The 15,376-nt window shown below is 42.0% G+C and overlaps 16 non-coding genes across 16 annotated transcripts; 5 read left to right on the top strand and 11 right to left on the bottom strand.

The window, feature by feature from the left end:
* Nucleotides 1–1,481: 1,481 nt before the first annotated feature.
* Nucleotides 1,482–1,563, bottom strand: trnas-uga. Its single transcript has one exon. It is a non-coding gene; the product is annotated as a tRNA-Ser (tRNA).
* Nucleotides 1,564–2,099: 536 nt separating this feature from the next.
* On the top strand, nt 2,100–2,172 carry trnav-uac. The gene has a single exon. It is a non-coding gene; the product is annotated as a tRNA-Val (tRNA).
* A 497-nt stretch (nt 2,173–2,669) lies between these two features.
* On the bottom strand, nt 2,670–2,751 carry trnas-uga. Its single transcript has one exon. It is a non-coding gene; the product is annotated as a tRNA-Ser (tRNA).
* Nucleotides 2,752–3,272: 521 nt separating this feature from the next.
* Nucleotides 3,273–3,354, bottom strand: trnas-uga. Its single transcript has one exon. It is a non-coding gene; the product is annotated as a tRNA-Ser (tRNA).
* Nucleotides 3,355–3,890: 536 nt separating this feature from the next.
* On the top strand, nt 3,891–3,963 carry trnav-uac. Its single transcript has one exon. It is a non-coding gene; the product is annotated as a tRNA-Val (tRNA).
* A 497-nt stretch (nt 3,964–4,460) lies between these two features.
* trnas-uga lies at nt 4,461–4,542 on the bottom strand. The gene has a single exon. It is a non-coding gene; the product is annotated as a tRNA-Ser (tRNA).
* Nucleotides 4,543–5,063: 521 nt separating this feature from the next.
* trnas-cga lies at nt 5,064–5,145 on the bottom strand. Its single transcript has one exon. It is a non-coding gene; the product is annotated as a tRNA-Ser (tRNA).
* Nucleotides 5,146–5,677: 532 nt separating this feature from the next.
* On the top strand, nt 5,678–5,750 carry trnav-uac. The gene has a single exon. It is a non-coding gene; the product is annotated as a tRNA-Val (tRNA).
* A 497-nt stretch (nt 5,751–6,247) lies between these two features.
* On the bottom strand, nt 6,248–6,329 carry trnas-uga. The gene has a single exon. It is a non-coding gene; the product is annotated as a tRNA-Ser (tRNA).
* A 532-nt stretch (nt 6,330–6,861) lies between these two features.
* On the bottom strand, nt 6,862–6,943 carry trnas-cga. The gene has a single exon. It is a non-coding gene; the product is annotated as a tRNA-Ser (tRNA).
* A 536-nt stretch (nt 6,944–7,479) lies between these two features.
* trnav-uac lies at nt 7,480–7,552 on the top strand. Its single transcript has one exon. It is a non-coding gene; the product is annotated as a tRNA-Val (tRNA).
* A 497-nt stretch (nt 7,553–8,049) lies between these two features.
* trnas-uga lies at nt 8,050–8,131 on the bottom strand. The gene has a single exon. It is a non-coding gene; the product is annotated as a tRNA-Ser (tRNA).
* A 532-nt stretch (nt 8,132–8,663) lies between these two features.
* Nucleotides 8,664–8,745, bottom strand: trnas-cga. The gene has a single exon. It is a non-coding gene; the product is annotated as a tRNA-Ser (tRNA).
* Nucleotides 8,746–9,277: 532 nt separating this feature from the next.
* On the top strand, nt 9,278–9,350 carry trnav-uac. The gene has a single exon. It is a non-coding gene; the product is annotated as a tRNA-Val (tRNA).
* Nucleotides 9,351–9,842: 492 nt separating this feature from the next.
* Nucleotides 9,843–9,924, bottom strand: trnas-uga. The gene has a single exon. It is a non-coding gene; the product is annotated as a tRNA-Ser (tRNA).
* Nucleotides 9,925–10,444: 520 nt separating this feature from the next.
* Nucleotides 10,445–10,526, bottom strand: trnal-caa. The gene has a single exon. It is a non-coding gene; the product is annotated as a tRNA-Leu (tRNA).
* Between the last annotated feature and the right edge of the window lie 4,850 nt (nt 10,527–15,376).

The raw sequence follows: 15,376 nt of genomic DNA, 5'->3' as shown, positions 1-15,376 counted from the left end.
TGGGTAACTGTTCCAAAAAAATGAAGAAGGGGCAACCGCGTTATGCCTTGAACTGACCTGAAGTCAGTATTGGTAAGGCTAGCGTATATTAGCTTGCACAACTGGAAAATGTGACCATAATAATTGGCTACAAATAGGCTACCCTATTTGATGAATGCCTCAAAGTTCTTGAAAAGAGTTTGGTTTATCGCAGTCAAAATTATACTTTTGATCACTCAGATTTATTTGTGTGGATTTGTCTTTAACCTAAACCACTTAAACTATATTGAACGTAGGCCTACTTTAAAATTACTTTTCATTCACCCAGTATGCAATTGGCCGTGCTTGTAGCTACGATACTAGTTATACAAAGCAGTTTCGGACAACCAGAAGATGGTGCTGTTCATTCATGAGAAAAATATCTTTCTTTATCTTCTTGTAGGCTATATCAGCGATGCAGTCTATGTAACTGTAATATGCAATGTAATTCTAACATGAATACAGTTAGAATGCGAAGGATAATACAACCAAGTAGGCCTATTCAGCCTCTAGCCACGACCTCCGAATTTTTCCAAGACATGTCCCCATTTCAGCACTTAATATATATTATGACCCCAAGATTATGCAGACAAGATAATACCCCATTATAGTGAATATACCCTACTGAAAAGAAGCACAAATGGGCAAAAACACGCAATTAGAATCATGAGTACTGAACTCGATGCGTAGAGTTCAGAGTAGACGACAAAGCATTGTCCGTTTAAACGGACAATTTAATTTTGAGTTATTTTGAACAGAAGGAGTGGTGAAAGTACTCCTATGTGTCGGTCATGTTTTAGACACAGCTTCACCCCTTAACAACGTAGTAATCAATCTTATGAAAACACGCCATGGCTTTTTCCAGAACGGTATAATAATATCTTCCTTCGGTATAGATTTGAACATTTCATCGCAATACGAGGTGGAAGCAGAAAATGTCGGAAAGGTTTCCATATTTGCTGAAATGTAAAATGATGTTATGTTCGTGGAAGAAAGCCTCCAAATTTATCTTAGCAATCGGTCTGAAGTAATAATATCCATGTGCCAGAGTATGTACCTTTCAATGTTAAGATCTGTGAAGGATCAAGACTGTTAAAAACCAGTGCTGTGAATTTATTCAATGTACTGAAACACAAAAAGACACAAAACCACTTGTACTGGATTGGTTTCAGGAAGATTCTACAAGCAACGTAGATTTGAAGAAATCTTAAACAATACATTCATAACTAATAAAGTGAGAACGCAATGAACAGATCAAGGGTTAAGGCTGTTATCATTAAACAATGTGGATTTGTGGAATGAGCTCAATTCCACAACATAAAAACGTAGATAGCAAAAGCCCACCTGGTTTTGATCAGTATTTTCAAGCATTTGATTAGCTTCCTTGACTGTATTCAGTTGGCAACACAAGAACACATTTGCTGGAAAGACATGTTCACTCTGCACACAACAAGAGGGTTTGACGCTGTGAGCAGGGTTTGAACCTGCGCGGGACAATCCCATTGGATTTCAAATCCAACGCCTTAACCACTCAGCCATCACAGCTTCAGGAAACACGCACTCGTTCGTTCAATCAAACTGCTGAACAAGCAAGTCCGGCAGTGTAGCATCGTGTTTAAGGAGCAGGACTGGTACCCAAAAGGTTGCCGGTTCAATTCCCCGCTGTGGCACTGCTGCTGTACCCTTGAGCAAGGTACTTAACCCACCATTGCCTCTGCAGATATCCAGCTGTATAAATGGATAACATTGTAGAAAAAAAGCAAAATACAACTATAACTGATTTAATAGGCTCTGGATAAGAGCGTCTGTTAATTGCCAATGATCTAATGTGATGTAACATTTCCACAGAGTGTGGAAAGTAAACTGGATCATCACTAACCGGCGACTTCCTGCACAGAAGGCTTAACTCTCAGTATGGAAAGAGCCATCCTATTATATCTCAGAGCGGGCGTGTTTACTGGGATGCTGACTATTCACTCATGGCCTACCGCAGGCTCGCTCTTAGTGGTTATGACCAGACCGCAAAAAGGACATGAACTGTTACGCATGAATCCTTTGACTTACCAAGGGGCTCACAGCAAGGTTCCATAGTGTAGCGGTTATCACGTCTGCTTTACACGCAGAAGGTCCTGGGTTCGAGCCCCAGTGGAGCCAGTTCTTTGACAAAAGACACAGCAACTTGCAGCTTGTGTGTTTGACCGCTCGTCCTTCCTGTACTAGATGAATTTTAACACTGGTGACCGCAACACCCAGTAATGAAGACTGTGAAACCTGAACACCCTCCCTATTGCTAAATATTTTCATACAATGAATGTCTAGAACACGTTATGGATCAACTTTACTGATCTCTCGTAGCCTATGAAAATCACAGCTGACTTTGTTTACATGACCTTCAGAATGTAAGTGGGTGACGTTTTCTAAAACACAATCCGATGCCAACTGCAAATTTTTGCTCATTTCTGTCCATCCCCGACTTTGCACGGCATGACTGAAAAGACAATATCCAATCAGACACCTTTCCTAGACTGTCAGCGCAGTGGGTGCAGAGCCAGACCAAAGACCATGATGCTTTTCACAGACGGCTGTCCTGATACAGGACATCAGCGGGTGAGGCTGGCGACATTTATCCATTGAAGGCGGAAAAGTCACAGCGCTGCGAGCAGGGTTCGAACCTGCGCAGGGAAACCCCATTGGATTTCAAGTCCAACGCCTTAACCACTCGGCCATCGCAGCCATGTCAGATGGTATCTTGATGGTTTAAATGAAGGAAGGAACAAAGAGAATATAATGACAGAAATTGATAGCTACTTTTCCTGCTACATTAAGGCTTTGTAGCTTTGATGGCCGAGTCCTTAATGCCTTGAACTGGACAGAAACTAATCAAAAGAAAAATGAACACACCGTAACCACGGAAAATAGCCCCGGGGCCTTATAGCTGTAAAGGCCAAGTGGTGAAAGTTTGGAACTGGACATCAAGTAGAGTTTGCCCAATGGTTTGAAGACATCTTCATCGCTAGTTTCACAGCTAATAAAATGAGAAAACAACCAACAGGCTAAGGGTTAAGGCTGTTAGCATGAAACAGTGTGGATTTCTTGAATGCGCTCATCTCCACAACATAAACACGCAGATAGCAAAAGCCCTCCCCCCAGATTTGATCACTTTCGTCAAGCTTCCTTGACCGTATTCAGTTGGCAACACAAGGACACATTTGCTGGAAAGACATGTTCGCTCTGCACACAACAAGAAGGTTTGACGCTGTGAGCAGGGTTCGAACCTGCGCGGGACAATCCCATTGGATTTCAAATCCAACGCCTTAACCACTCGGCCATCACAGCTTCAGGAAACATGTGCTCGTTCGTTCACTCAAACTGCTGAACAAGCAAGTCTGGCAGTGTAGCATCGTGTTTAAGGAGCAGGACTGGTACCCAAAAGGTTGCCGGTTCGATTCCCCGCTGCGGCACTGCTGCTGTACCCTTGAGCAAGGTACTTAACCCACCATTGCCTCTGCAGATATCCAGCTGTATAAATGGATAACATTGTAGAAAAAAAGCAAAATACAACTATAACTGATTTAATAGGCTCTGGATAAGAACGTCTGTTAATTGCCAATGATCTAATGTGATGTAACATTTCCACAGAGTGTGGAAAGTAAACTGGATCATCACAAACCGGCGACTTCCTGCACAGAAGGCTTAACTCTCAGTGTGGAAAGAGCCATCCTATTATATCTCAGAGCGGGCGTGTTTACTGGGATGCTGACTATTCACTCATGGCCTACCGCAGGCTCGCTCTTAGTGGTTATGACCAGACCGCAAAAAGGACATGAACTGTTGCGCATGAATCCTTTGACTTACCAAGGGGCTCACAGCAAGGTTCCATAGTGTAGCGGTTATCACGTCTGCTTTACACGCAGAAGGTCCTGGGTTCGAGCCCCAGTGGAGCCAGTTCTTTGACAAAAGACACAGCAACTTGCAGCTTGTGTGTTTGACCGCTCGTCCTTCCTGTACTAGATGAATTTTAACACTGGTGACCGCAACACCCAGTAATGAAGACTGTGAAACCTGAACACCCTCCCTATTGCTAAATATTTTCATACAATGAATGTCTAGAACACGTTATGGATCAACTTTACTGATCTCTCGTAGCCTATGAAAATCACAGCTGACTTTGTTTACATGACCTTCAGAATGTAAGTGGGTGACGTTTTCTAAAACACAATCCGATGCCAACTGCAAATTTTTGCTCATTTCTGTCCATCCCCGACTTTGCACGGCATGACTGAAAAGACAATATCCAAGCAGACACCTTTCCTAGACTGTCAGCGCAGTGGGTGCAGAGCCAGACCAAAGACCATGATGCTTTTCACAGACGGCTGTCCTGATACAGGACATCAGCGGGTGAGGCTGGCGACATTTATCCATTGAAGGCGGAAAAGTCACAGCGCTGCGAGCAGGGTTCGAACCTGCGCGGGGAAACCCCATTGGATTTCAAGTCCAACGCCTTAACCACTCGGCCATCGCAGCCATGTCAGATGGTATCTTGATGGTTTAAATGAAGGAAGGAACAAAGAGAATATAATGACAGAAATTGATAGCTACTTTTCCTGCTACATTAAGGCTTTGTAGCTTTGATGGCCGAGTCCTTAATGCCTTGAACTGGACAGAAACTAATCAAAAGAAAAATGAACACACCGTAACCACGGAAAATAGCCCCGGGGCCTTATAGCTGTAAAGGCCAAGTGGTGAAAGTTTGGAACTGGACATCAAGTAGAGTTTGCCCAATGGTTTGAAGACATCTTCATCGCTAGTTTCACAGCTAATAAAATGAGAAAGCAACCAACAGGCTAAGGCTGTTAACATGAAACAGTGTGGATTTCTTGAATGCGCTCATCTCCACAACATAAACACGCAGATAGCAAAACCCCCCCAGATTTGATCACTTTCGTCAAGCTTTTGGTTAGCTTCCTTGACCGTATTCAGTTGGCAACACAAGGACACATTTGCTGGAAAGACATGTTCGCTCTGCACACAACAAGAAGGTTTGACGCTGTGAGCAGGGTTCGAACCTGCGCGGGACAATCCCATTGGATTTCGAATCCAACGCCTTAACCACTCGGCCATCACAGCTTCAGGAAACATGTGCTCGTTCATTCACTCAAACTGCTGAACAAGCAAGTCTGGCAGTGTAGCATCGTGTTTAAGGAGCAGGAATGGTCCCCAAAGGTTGCCGGTTCGATTCCCCGCTGCGGCACTGCTGCTGTACCCTTGGGCAAGGTACTTAACCCACCATTGCCTCTATAGATATCCAGCTGTATAAGTGGGTAACAGTGTAGAAAAAAAGCAAAATACAACTATAACTGATTTAATAGGCTCTGGATAAGAGCGTCTGTTAATTGCCAATGATCTAATGTGATGTAACGTTTCCACAGAGTGCGGAAAGTAAACTGGATCATCACAAACCGGCGACTTCCTGCACAGCAGGAACTCTCAGTGTGGAAAGAGCCATCCTATTATATCTCAGAGCGGGCGTGTTTACTGGGATGCTGACTATTCACTCATGGCCTACCGCAGGCTCGCTCTTAGTGGTTATGACCAGACTGCAAAAAGGACATGAACTGTCGCGCATGAATCCTTCGACTTACCACGGAGGTCGGCGCATGGTTCCATAGTGTAGCGGTTATCACGTCTGCTTTACACGCAGAAGGTCCTGGGTTCAAGCCCCAGTGGAGCCAGTTCTTTGATAAAAGACACAATGCCTTGCAGCTTGTGTGTTTGACCGCTCTTCCTTTCTGTACGAGATGAATTTTAACACTGGTGACCGCAACACCCAGTAATGAAGACTGTGAAACCTGAACACCCTCCCTATTGCTAAATATTTTCATACAATGAATGTCTAGAACACGTTATGGATCAACTTTACTGATCTCTCGTAGCCTATGAAAATCACAGCTGACTTTGTTTACATGACCTTCAGAATGTAAGTGGGTGACGTTTTCTAAAACACAATCCGATGCCAACTGCAAATTTTTGCTCATTTCTGTCCATCCCCGACTTTGCACGGCATGACTGAAAAGACAATATCCAAGCAGACACCTTTCCTAGACTGTCAGCGCAGTGGGTGCAGAGCCAGACCAAAGACCATGATGCTTTTCACAGACGGCTGTCCTGATATAGGACATGAGTGGGTGAGGCTGGCGACATTCATCCATTGAAGGCAGAAAAGTCACAGCGCTGCGAGCAGGGTTCGAACCTGCGCGGGGAAACCCCATTGGATTTCAAGTCCAACGCCTTAACCACTCGGCCATCGCAGCCATGTCAGATGGTATCTTGATGGTTTAAATGAAGGAAGGAACAAAGAGAATATAATGACAGAAATTGATAGCTACTTTTCCTGCTACATTAAGGCTTTGTAGCTTTGATGGCCGAGTCCTTAATGCCTTGAACTGGACAGAAACTAATCAAAAGAAAAATAAACACACCCTAACCACGGAAAATAGCTCCCGGGCCTTATAGCTGTAAAGGCCAAGTGGTGAAAGTTTGGAACTGGACATCAAGTAGAGTTTGCCCAATGGTTTGAAGACATCTTCATCACTGGTTTCACAGCTAATAAAATGAGAAAACAACCAACAGGCTAAGGGTTAAGGCTGTTAGCATGAAACAGTGTGGATTTCTTGAATGCGCTCATCTCCACAACATAAACACGCAGATAGCAAAAGCCCTCCCCCCAGATTTGATCACTTTCGTCAAGCTTTTGATTAGCTTCCTTGACCGTATTCAGTTGGCAACACAAGGACACATTTGCTGGAAAGACATGTTCGCTCTGCACACAACAAGAGGGTTTGACGCTGTGAGCAGGGTTCGAACCTGCGCGGGACAATCCCATTGGATTTCGAATCCAACGCCTTAACCACTCAGCCATCACAGCTTCAGGAAACATGTGCTCGTTCATTCACTCAAACTGCTGAACAAGCAAGTCTGGCAGTGTAGCATCGTGTTTAAGGAGCAGGACTGGTACCCAAAAGGTTGCCAGTTCGATTCCCCGCTGCGGCACTGCTGCTGTACCCTTGAGCAAGGTACTTAACCCACCATTGCCTCTGCAGATATCCAGCTGTATAAATGGATAACATTGTAGAAAAAAAGCAAAATACAACTATAACTGATTTAATAGGCTCTGGATAAGAGCGTCTGTTAATTGCCAATGATCTAATGTGATGTAACATTTCCACAGAGTGTGGAAAGTAAACTGGATCATCACAAACCGGCAACTTCCTGCACAGAAGGCTTAACTCTCAGTATGGAAAGAGCCATCCTATTATATCTCAGAGCGGGCGTGTTTACTGGGATGCTGACTATTCATTCATGGCCTACCGCAGGCTCGCTCTTAGTGGTTATGACCAGACTGCAAAAAGGACATGAACTGTCGCGCATGAATCCTTCGACTTACCAAGGAGGTCGCCGCACGGTTCCATAGTGTAGCGGTTATCACGTCTGCTTTACACGCAGAAGGTCCTGGGTTCGAGCCCCAGTGGAGCCAGTTCTTTGACAAAAGACACAATGCCTTGAAGCTTGTGTGTTTGACCGCTCGTCCTTCCTGTACTAGATGAATTTTAACGCTGGTGACCGCAACACCCAGTAATGAAGACTGTGAAACTTGAACACCCTCCCTATTGCTAAATATTTTCATACAATGAATGTCTAAAACACGTTATGGATCAACTTTACTGATCTCTCGTAGCCTATGAAAATCACAGCTGACTTTGTTTACATGACCTTCAGAATGTAAGTGGGTGACGTTTTCTAAAACACAATCCGATGCCAACTGCAAATTTTTGCTCATTTCTGTCCATCCCCGACTTTGCACGGCATGACTGAAAAGACAATATCCAAGCAGACACCTTTCCTAGACTGTCAGCGCAGTGGGTGCAGAGCCAGACCAAAGACCATGATGCTTTTCACAGACGGCTGTCCTGATATAGGACATGAGTGGGTGAGGCTGGCGACATTTATCCATTGAAGGCGGAAAAGTCACAGCGCTGCGAGCAGGGTTCGAACCTGCGCGGGGAAACCCCATTGGATTTCAAGTCCAACGCCTTAACCACTCGGCCATCGCAGCCATGTCAGCTGGTATCTTGATGGTTTAAATGAAGGAAGGAACAAAGAGAATATAATGACAGAAATTGATAGCTACTTTTCCTGCTACATTAAGGCTTTGTAGCTTTGATGGCCGAGTCCTTAATGCCTTCAACTGGACAGAAACTAATCAAAAGAAAAATGAACACACCGTAACCACGGAAAATAGCCCCGGGGCCTTATAGCTGTAAAGGCCAAGTGGTGAAAGTTTGGAACTGGACATCAAGTAGAGTTTGCCCAATGGTTTGAAGACATCTTCATCGCTAGTTTCACAGCTAATAAAATGAGAAAACAACCAACAGGCTAAGTGTTAAGGCTGTTAGCATGAAACAGTGTGGATTTCTTGAATGCGCTCATCTCCACAACATAAACACGCAGATAGCAAAAGCCCTCCCCCCAGATTTGATCACTTTCGTCAAGCTTTTGATTAGCTTCCTTGACCGTATTCAGTTGGCAACACAAGGACACATTTGCTGGAAAGACATGTTCGCTCTGCACACAACAAGAAGGTTTGACGCTGTGAGCAGGGTTCGAACCTGCGCGGGACAATCCCATTGGATTTCGAATCCAACGCCTTAACCACTCGGCCATCACAGCTTCAGGAAACATGTGCTCGTTCGTTCACTCAAACTGCTGAACAAGCAAGTCTGGCAGTGTAGCATCGTGTTTAAGGAGCAGGAATGGTCCCCAAAGGTTGCCGGTTCGATTCCCCGCTGCGGCACTGCTGCTGTACCCTTGGGCAAGGTACTTAACCCACCATTGCCTCTATAGATATCCAGCTGTATAAGTGGGTAACAGTGTAGAAAAAAAGCAAAATACAACTATAACTGATTTAATAGGCTCTGGATAAGAGCGTCTGTTAATTGCCAATGATCTAATGTGATGTAACGTTTCCACAGAGTGCGGAAAGTAAACTGGATCATCACAAACCGGCGACTTCCTGCACAGCAGGAACTCTCAGTGTGGAAAGAGCCATCCTATTATATCTCAGAGCGGGCGTGTTTACTGGGATGCTGACTATTCACTCATGGCCTACCGCAGGCTCGCTCTTAGTGGTTATGACCAGACTGCAAAAAGGACATGAACTGTCGCGCATGAATCCTTCGACTTACCACGGAGGTCGGCGCATGGTTCCATAGTGTAGCGGTTATCACGTCTGCTTTACACGCAGAAGGTCCTGGGTTCAAGCCCCAGTGGAGCCAGTTCTTTGATAAAAGACACAATGCCTTGCAGCTTGTGTGTTTGACCGCTCTTCCTTTCTGTACTAGATGAATTTTAACACTGGTGACCGCAACACCCCGTAATGAAGACTGTGAAACTTGAACACCCTCCCTATTGCTAAATGTTTTCATACAGTGAATGTCTAGACCAAGTTATGGATCAACTTTACTGATCTCTCTTAGCCTATGAAAATCACAGCTGACTTTGTTTACATGACCTTCAGAATGTGGGTGACGTTTTCTAAAACACAATCCGATGCCAACTGCAAATTTTTGCTCATTTCTGTCCATCCAGACTTTGCACGGCATGACTGAAAAGACAATATCCAATCAGACACCTTTCCTAGACTGTCAGCGCAGTGGGTGCAGAGCCAGACCAAAGACCATGATGCTTTTCACAGACGGCTGTCCTGATATAGGACATGAGTGGGTGAGGCTGGCGACATTTATCCATTGAAGGCAGAAAAGTCACAGCGCTGCGAGCAGGGTTCGAACCTGCGCGGGGAAACCCCATTGGATTTCAAGTCCAACGCCTTAACCACTCGGCCATCGCAGCCATGTCAGATGGTATCTTGATGGTTTAAATGAAGGAAGGAACAAAGAGAATATAATGACAGAAATTGATAGCTACTTTTCCTGCTACATTAAGGCTTTGTAGCTTTGATGGCCGAGTCCTTAATGCCTTCAACTGGACAGAAACTAATCAAAAGAAAAATAAACACACCCTAACCACGGAAAATAGCTCCCGGGCCTTATAGCTGTAAAGGCCAAGTGGTGAAAGTTTGGAACTGGACATCAAGTAGAGTTTGCCCAATGGTTTGAAGACATCTTCATCACTGGTTTCACAGCTAATAAAATGAGAAAACAACCAACAGGCTAAGGGTTAAGGCTGTTAACATGAAACAGTGTGGATTTCCTGAATGCGCTCATCTCCACAACATAAACACGCAGATAGCAAAAGCCCTCCCCCCAGATTTGATCACTTTCGTCAAGCTTTTGATTAGCTTCCTTGAAGCAACACAAGGACACATTTGCTAGAAATACATGTTCGCTCTGTACACAACGAGAGGGTTTGATGCTGTGAGCAGGGTTCGAACCTGCACGGGATAATCCCATTGGATTTTGAATCCAACACCTTAACCACTCGGCCATCTCAACTTCATCAGCTGACATTATCCTTTGAAGGCTGAAAAGAAATTCGGCTGCAAGCAGCATTTGGACACAGAACAGGCACAGAATTTCCAGTCAATTGCATTAACCACTTCGCCATCACAGTTCTATAAGCATGCAACATGACGTAACTCAGCCATCTCCTTTAGATAACGGAATTTATTAATGGAATTGAATGATACAATGCACTCAGCCCTAGTCACTGAGATTAAAAAGCTCTGTTTCTCAAGATTGTTAGATTTTAAATATCAATCCCCAGATTTCTGCTTTTTAAAACAATTTCTAGGTTGGCGTCAAGGTTGACACAGTGCGCTCCATGCAGGGTCATGAATTAGAGAGCTTCCTTCGTCCAGATGAGGGAACCCGAAGGCCTTGTTAAGGAGCCTGGTTCAGCTGGAGGAGAAAAATGGCTAGTTTAATACTAATGCTATGTTAAGATAGCTTTATATCAGTATATCCAGTTTGGTTGTTGGTACGTAGAGGATAGACTGTTATGGTAATGCCTGTCATGTGCTATTCATAGGGTAAACCAAGTCAACCATTCCAAGACACAATCACAAAGGTGTGAGTGACGGTATAATTCCCTGGAATCAGCAGTAGCTAGCTAATTCATTTGCGGTATGTGGTGCACTTGTGGCATGCCAGCTCTTTGTTCCTTTCCCTAAGCCAGAAGTTCACAAAAAGGGTGCTGTGCTGAATGAGAAAATGTTCTTAAATAAAAAATGTATTGTCATCACTATTTTTACTGTGATCATTCACAAGTCTGACAGGGATTTGTTCTGATTAGATGGTTTTATTAGAATACTTTTTCTGAAAGTGAAACATGAGGTTATCAGATAAATATCCTTATTTGTTCTCAACCTTTTTTCATCCTTGTCTGTTAAGTTATGAATTAGTACAGTATACACAAACACGTAACTTGGTTAATGAGAGCTCCAATCCCAATTGGCATTCTATTAAATGATAGCTTTTAACAATGATGCAAGACAAATAGTCCCAGTCATAGTGACAGTCATAGTTTACACAAAATACTATTTTATTAGCTTCCTACCCAGACTGAGCAGGGAAGCTAAGATAATAAAGATAAGCTAAGATAAGATAAGCTAAGATAATAAACAGCAACTCATATTCTTAGGGAAATGCATTCTTAACTGTAAAGGGAATTGTCATTAATCAAGATGTGGTCGGCTGACTATCATCAGATATGGTAGATATGGTATACTTAAATTAATTCTGCATGACTTGCTCAAGAAGTATACACATATTTTTCTCAGTGAGTACATTTGTCTTCTCTAATGGTTTTGCCATGGCATGTGCAACACAAGCAAGAAGTGTCCGGTGCTGCAATATACATGGATGCATAAATGTCTTCAAACCATTGTGCATTGTCCTTAAAAATGTTTATGGCTGTTTTCATGGCTTTAGTGTTCTGTTTGAGCACAAGACCAAAAATAACTCAAAGGAAATTGAATCAGCAGCAGCCCTTTAACAAACTTAATTTACTGAACTCAGCTTTGAAAAAAACAGTGAATAAAAGGACCAGAAACTGTACGAAAGAGCTCTGTGACACACCACAGCTCTTATTTCAGTGCTATTAGGCAGAATGAACATTTTATTTTCTCATATTAGCATCAGCAAGGAAAGTGAAGCTTGAGAAGGATAAAGATTTGACCATAGGTGAGGAAACACTACTGGATTCTGAATTGAATTAAAATACTGATGTACTGTACTTTTGCATCAAAGATGACAAATTGAAATGTGCTAGGTCATAGATGTGATTTCGTCAAGCATATCTTGTTCAGCAGCTATGCATTTGTGTAAAAGGTCTGTAGTGTTGTAGAAGGGCAGAGTAAAGAATGCTTTCGGCTATGAGTCTGCAACTTTGAAAGACCACTACTCTATTCACATGCTGAAAACCAAAGGGCCAAGTTACTGAAAAGAAGAGAGGAACCATTTCGTAGCATTTGTTAATAATTCTGTTGATTCAGGATGTGCGTGGTAAAGTTGGCAAAATTGCCAGTTCTAAGTTGGCCTCATGCTGATAGCAGTACTTTGAGCAGCAGAGCTACTTTTGCAGTTATGTATGAACTCCTAGATGCAATTTAAAATCCTCCATTTGTGTGTCGTGGCCTTTCTATAACATCCACAATAGCATTGTCCGGTAATGCTTTGCAAGACATAGGTGGCAGAAAACTTGTTCCTGACCCCAACTGACAGATGTAGCTATGGACTGAATGTGATTAAACTTGTCCAGACAGGAGAGACCAATGCTGGCAAATATAATGGTTTCTGGAGCATTAGGTAGAATGCAGCAGGGAAATTTAAGATGGAGGAGGAGCAACAGAAGAGGAAAGTGCAACATGGTTTCGGTTTTGCCATTTACTGTGTGACTCTGTGAAGCTGTAACTCTGTGTGTTTAAATTAGATTAGATTATGTACATTATGCAGTCTCTAGATAGGAAATGAATTTTTCAAGTCAAACATTCAATTGTGGGGTGTGTTAAATTGTTTTTATATTTATAATAATTTTTCCCAAATCATTTAATACTAATGTTTTACAAATGCATTTTATGCTCCTGTATACATTAATATGCTGTCATGTCATTGACAGTTTAATAAATATACATACAATATTGCAATATACATATTTGTCATGAAAACCGGTATCTCAGTCAACAATGCTTGATTCAGAGTTTTCCAGATGAAACCTCTGAATTAGATTAGATTAGATTAGATTATAAGAAATTAGATTAGATTATATAGCAATTACACATTAAAACACAGAGATGTGCTTCTCCAGGCTAGGGTTATGGTGCTTTTGAATAGTGGTATGTGTAGCTGAACCCTCTTTCCCTGAAAGAAAACGGTGACCTTGTGCTCCAAACATAATCCTGTAGTATTTTAGTGGCCTCTAGAGGGCAGCCTGCAATTTAAAAACGTGTTTGGTACTAAATTGGAAGAGAGTACATTTTCCAGGGGGTTTTTATATGGTCAAAACAAGTTATTAATGGCCTCAATAACATAAACAGAAAAAAAGTTGTGGATGATCTTGGAAATTGGAAAATTGTTGTTGCAATTGCCCTTATAGGCAAATATCTCATATTAATAGTCATAATGATAATCATCATCTTTGCCTTCATAACCATAATTCATGACTTTACTGAATAGACTCTTAAAGTAGCAAGAAGCAACACTATTTTAATGTGAATACCGAAAAATGTGTTACAAGAATCATCCACTTTGTTATTTTACAGGATGGAAGATATTCACATACTGTTATGAAGTTCTGTTCTGCTCCATTCTTTTCATTTCTAAACTATTAAATTCATATAAATTCCTAGTCTGAATGAATGGTCACTAATTTACACAAATTACTGCATCTGACATAATTTCTAGCTTTCTCAGCCTTGAATGTGTCAATATGGTAATTATGTGGTGACTTCCTGTCTACCTGTGGTGTTAATAATACCAGTGGTAATAATCCTTTTTAATCTTCAATTTACTGCAGACCTGATGGTGCACTTGTGTCAGACAAACACAAAATTTAACATAAAATTATGAATAAAGAAAAACAATAATAAAATCTAACTGTGATAAAAGTATAAAAATAAATCCATTAAATCCATTAAACTGGAACATTAATCATTACTCAAGATCCTCCACACCTGCAATTAATACAAGAAACATAATCCACAAAAAGGAGAAGAAATTGTTTGACAGTCAGTTTAGAAGGGAGAAATAAAAAGGTATTATACTTCCGGGAGAGAAGGCTGAGACACAGACAGCGCCACGTCTGCAGCCCTAAGCAGCATTTATAGTTACACCTCCTCTTCTGTCCCGCATGTTTGGGTCTCCTTTAAGTATCCCCAGAGGGGAGAATGGGACGAGCCCCGTTGCCACGTTGCAAGCAGCCTCCTTTCCTTAAACACATGTTTTTCTCCTTAACAGCCTGAGCTGTGCAGCCAGACGTTAGCAATCGATCACTGATAAATCATTTCAAAATATGCAATGTCACTGAAGTCCACCCCTGTATTTTAAGGCCTTGGAGGATGGCTCAAGGGTTCAATATTTCACAGTGCCCTCGTGGGAAAACTCTATGCGTCAGAAGCATTCTTATGTGATGAAACAGTCTTTTGGTTAGAAGCAGACAAATTCATGTTTCACCGTTTTTCTGTTTTCAGAGCAAAAGCTTTTCTTTTTATTCCTAGGATATATGTAGCATTCGAGCTAATCTGAATTTATCTAATCAAAAAAATACACAAACCGATATGAAATTATGTGGGGTTAATTTTTCAGATGTGGTAGAAACTTGGAAAATATGAAAAAATAGGCAGTGTGGGCAATGGTTGCTTAAATAAAGTAATTCCGATGTTTCTGTGATACATTCACACTGGATGAATTAATAAATCACATTTTGAAGAGTGGCTTAGGGATATGGAGAATACCAGGGCCTTGGAAACAGCTTCATAGAGCACTTGGAAACAGTCTTGTAGGTTAGTGCCAGGAACATGTTTGGAGGTGAGAGTGCTTTAATGATTAAATAATATATCTATATTTAAAATGTCATTATTGGCCTTTTAAAATGCTATTTTCTAGGCCAAGCTGCAAGCTGATAGTCTATCTATGAATTGGCAAGACAAAAATATACATTACCATGGATTATTTATGATTCTGTAGGCTTAAACCCAAACAGGCATGGTTCTGGAGTTGTAATTAACACTGATTAGCCACAACTGAAACTTGAAGACATGCACAGCATCTGCATGAAAGAAGAGTCTGTGCAAATATAGATTCTTCTTAGAGATTAAATTTGGAGATCTAACGTCGCTTTCAAGAAA

The sequence above is a fragment of the Megalops cyprinoides genome, chromosome 3 (assembly GCF_013368585.1).
Source record: "Megalops cyprinoides isolate fMegCyp1 chromosome 3, fMegCyp1.pri, whole genome shotgun sequence".
Lineage (NCBI taxonomy): Eukaryota > Metazoa > Chordata > Actinopteri > Elopiformes > Megalopidae > Megalops > Megalops cyprinoides.
This window is presented reverse-complemented; position numbering and strand designations above follow the sequence as displayed.